The sequence below is a fragment of the Petaurus breviceps genome, unplaced genomic scaffold (genome assembly GCF_028583685.1).
Source record: "Petaurus breviceps papuanus isolate PSGF00001 unplaced genomic scaffold, PetGlider_PUasm1.0 90702, whole genome shotgun sequence".
In the NCBI taxonomy this organism is placed as follows: domain Eukaryota; kingdom Metazoa; phylum Chordata; class Mammalia; order Diprotodontia; family Petauridae; genus Petaurus; species Petaurus breviceps.
Window position 1 is genome coordinate 10,690,372 of NW_027187317.1, and position 4,228 is coordinate 10,694,599.

The 4,228-nt window shown below is 40.8% G+C and overlaps 1 long non-coding RNA gene across 1 annotated transcript in view; it reads right to left on the minus strand.

Annotated features, from left to right (window-relative positions):
• Nucleotides 1–1,628, minus strand: part of LOC138144623 (uncharacterized) — a 45,427-nt gene extending 43,799 nt beyond the window's left edge. The window contains exon 1 of the long non-coding RNA XR_011163993.1: nucleotides 1,402–1,628. This is a non-coding gene — a long non-coding RNA (uncharacterized lncRNA). The remainder of the gene's footprint in view (nucleotides 1–1,401) is intronic.
• Between the last annotated feature and the right edge of the window lie 2,600 nt (nucleotides 1,629–4,228).

Here is a 4,228-nt window from a genome sequence, read left to right on the forward strand (position 1 = left end):
AGAGAGAGAGAGAGAGAGAGAGAGAGAGAGAGAGAGAGAGAGAGAGAAACACTAGCATTGTATCACCTATCAGCAACACCAACACCCCCACTGCCTCTGGCTCAATTTGTTTGACAGCCCATTGATCCAAACAATCTCTCTTGACACCCACTGATCTACACCACAACCACTCATTCTCAACATCTTCCACTATATTCCTGGTCCAACAAAAAGATGGAGTGGTTACAACCTGTAAGCATAGCAGAGGCCCTGGAGAGACAGTGTCCCCTCAAGGACAAGAGGAAAATTATCTCCCCATCCCCATCTGCCATCTCAGGGGGTTCTCTAGTGATGCAGAGATCATTTGACTCAGCTGCAAAGAACACCAAAAACTCCAAGGGAGAAGGGAAATTGATTTGGACAGATGGACATTGGTTGTTACCTGGTGCTAGCTGAATTCATGAAAATATTTTTCTCCTCTCTTGGGGATGGTTTGAAGACAGTCTTTATCAAACTCAGGCTGAGAGATGGCCAAAAGACAGAAAAAGAAGGAGGAGCAAAATATCCATAAATAATCCATATGATGGATAATCTGCTTCCAAATCATATTATGAACTGTGCATGAACATATATTATCAAGTATCTAGCACAGAAGAGAGGATATTGGAGATACTTAATAAGTACTTATTGGTTAGCTGAAGATCAGAAGACTTGGCCAAGTGGAGCTGAGGGTCAATCTTAGTGTAAATAAAAACCACCCCCACCTGAAGTCAATTCACTCTGTAAAAGAACTGAGAGAGATTCTTATCATTGTTGTCTTCCATTGGATCTCAACGTCTCACTAGGCATTCCCCAAGGATCCAACAAAGCTGACCAATATATCTCTCAAATGATCCTGCTCCTAACTGTGGGTCCTGGTCTGTGCCCCACACCAGAAATAGTAACTCCCCTGGCAAGAAGCTTATCAAAGGACTACCCTTGCTTTGTTTGGTTCTTCACCTACCATATTGCCTCAATTTCAGGCTTATGTTGTGTTCCCTGGCTCTGATAGCTTACCTGGCTTTTGACCCACTCACTGCCTTATTTTGATCTCTTGTATCTCTGTTCTAGCTGACTCCTGAATGTTCATGCCTATCTTCTGACAGGGATTCTATCTTGATCACCTGGAGAGGCAGAATGGTACATTGGAAAGATCACTGGTTCTGGAATTATAGGACCTAGATTCATAGCCAGCCTCTACCACTACCTGGGTAACCTTGAGTAAGCCATTTACCTTCTCCAGATCTCAATTCCTAACATATAAAATGAGGGAGGTTGGACTGGGTGCCTCCAAAAATTCCTTCTAACTGTTTGTCTACAGTCAAGCTCCTGGACATACATACCTATATCTGATTCACCCCCCTCTTCCATTCCCAGTCTTACCTTAGCCCTCTGAGTCCTGACTCTTTATCCCATCTCTGTTAATGTCTGTCACATCCTGCAACATTAATCTAAGGTCTGGGTTTCCATACATGAAAAAGACACCACAGGAAGGCTCTACAAAATATTTTAAATGTCCTTTTCTAGTTGCTCAGATGGCACCAGTATTTTATACAAAAAAATATCTTTTAGACTTGATGTCCTTCCTAACAATTCAAGCTATCCAAAAGTTAGATGTGCTATCTCAAGAGGTTTCCCTCTCCTGGGAGTGGGGGTGGGGGAATCTTCAAACAGCTGTAGGATGACCTCATGTTAGGTATATCATAATAGGGATTCCTTTCATGTATAGGGTAGACTATTTGGCCACTGAAATCTCTTCTCACCTTAAAATTTTCTACAATTTTGTAAAGAGTTCCTTTACAGCCTTAACTACATACTAATAAGCAAACTGTCAGCTCTCCAGGATATTTATTTGTTAGATAATCAACAAACCAGATAGTCAGCACCTAAAGAACTGAACTATTTCCTGAACTAAAGAAACTGAGTGACTACGTATCTCCTACCTCTGCTCAGAAACACCATGAGTTGACCAGCTACCAAAGATGGTACATTTCTTCTAGGCATTGTACTTTACTGGGTGATGTGTCTGGTTAAGAGGTAAATAATTCAAATTACTCCTTTTTCTCATTACAAGTAAACTTATTCTAGCATTACTTCTGAAAATCCTGCTACCGATCTGGCCCAGTCTTGCCTTTCACTTTACCCCCACATGGTCAGAAGAATGAATTATTGCATCCCAGACAACTCCTGGGCCATCCTAGACAGAGGAGTAGTTAACCTATTTTTAGCTTCACTCCAGGGAAGGAATTCCACAGCCTCCAGTTATCTGTTCCAGTGTTTAACACCCGACCCTATCAGGAAATTCTTCTATCTAGCTAACCTTACTCTTTCTGGCTATAATCCAAATCTATTTCCTCTTATTCTGAGGAATGAAGAACAGCTGACCACATCCCTTTAGGTGATCACCTTTCACTTAGTATACAACCAAATGGCTCTTGAGCTCTTCCCTCTTCTCTCAGTCTTCCTTTCTTGTATTTGTAGCTTTTCTTTACATTTTTCCAGCTATTCCATCACTTTTGCAATTCTCCCTTAAAAACTCACCAAGTTTTCCATGTGTCTTATACCTGGCCCTGAACAGGAGTTGGACTGTGTCATATTTGAGGGTAGGGGAGTGGGTGTCCAAACCTGTGATTTCTTCAGGAAGACTCTCAAACGCTCCCTCTACCAATGCAAATTAGAAATCTCTTCATTTATAGATTTTCCCAGGGCATCAAGAAGTCAAATGACTTGTTTGTGGTCATACACTACAACAAAAGGGTCAAACGTGCCCAGGATGCCACCTATCCTGACAACATTGCTAAGTTCAGCCTGAACTAGATTAAAATGTAACTGAGAAATATTTAACAAAATAAATAAAAATACAATAAAACATAGACAACATTGCATTTTAAAATGAAGTCAATATGTAGTCCACAGAGATCCTTATTAATAGATTAGTGGCCCTTATTTCTTTTTGAGCTTGATGCCACCACTGTACAGCAACCATTCCAACACACATTTATTAAGTGCCTATGGTAAGTGAGACACTTAGCTAGGCACTGGGGATATAAAGACAAAAAAGAAAGCCTCTGCCCTCGAGGAGTTGATATTCAAAAGGAGGAAAATAACTGTAAAACAAATACTACCACACAGGAGAGCTGCTAGCACAGGTTCACTCTTGATCTGATCAGACAGGAAAAGACACTAAGAAGGGGTTAATAATCTTTATTCTAGTATAGTCTTCTCAGGAGTACTGATAATGGAATCACAACTTCTACAGCATTCCCTAATCACCCTTCTCGCAGGAGCTGATAAGAAGTGGGGGTTGAGAGGTAACTACCCCTATGCCTCCATGGGGTCAATTGAGACAGGCATAGCCAGGGCATCCCCCTAAGTCCCCTCAAACCTCAATGGGGGTCACTTGAAGCAAACACAGATTCCCCCCAAGCCTTGATGGGGGCTGATCAAGGCACACACAGCATTCCAGCTTGTGCATTCAACCCTAAGTTTCCCCCCAAGCCTTTATGGGGGCTGATCAAGGTTCCTAAAGTTCACCATTCACTGCCCACCTGCTTTATAGGGCAACAGACAAAGAAGGCAATTTGCCATTAATAGCCTCACAAGCTTACATCACCTCACCCCTGTATCTCACTGAATACAGTGGATGTTTACAATTTAAGCAAAAATGTTTACATTATTTATCATTATGTAATATTACACAAGCATGGTGGAGATGTTTTTAACCATAACTGTGAGAACTCATATCTAATACCTAGGAGCAAGAGATTCTTATGGCTATAGATCCTGGGAAACTGAATTCTAAGAAATAACAACAAAAATCCACTTTACTTTTTGAGCTTTTCTTCTTAAAGCTCACTAAAAATCCACCTTACTTAAAATAACACAGATTAGTATATGCATAATGGGGGCAGCTAGGTAACATAGTGGATTGAGTATTGGGCTTAGAGTCAGGAAGATTCATCTTACAATCATCATACATTTACTAGCTGTGTGACCCTGGGCAAGTCACTTAACCCTGTTTGCCTCAGTTTCCTTATATGTAAAATGAGTGGGAGAAGGAAATGGCAAACCATTCCAGTCTCTCTGCCAAAAAAAAAAAAAAACCCAAACGGGGTCACAAAAAGTCAGATACAACTGAAAAAATGATTGTATATGTATAATAATTTGAGGAAATTTGAGGAAAGAGAGAACACTAACAACTAAGCAGAGC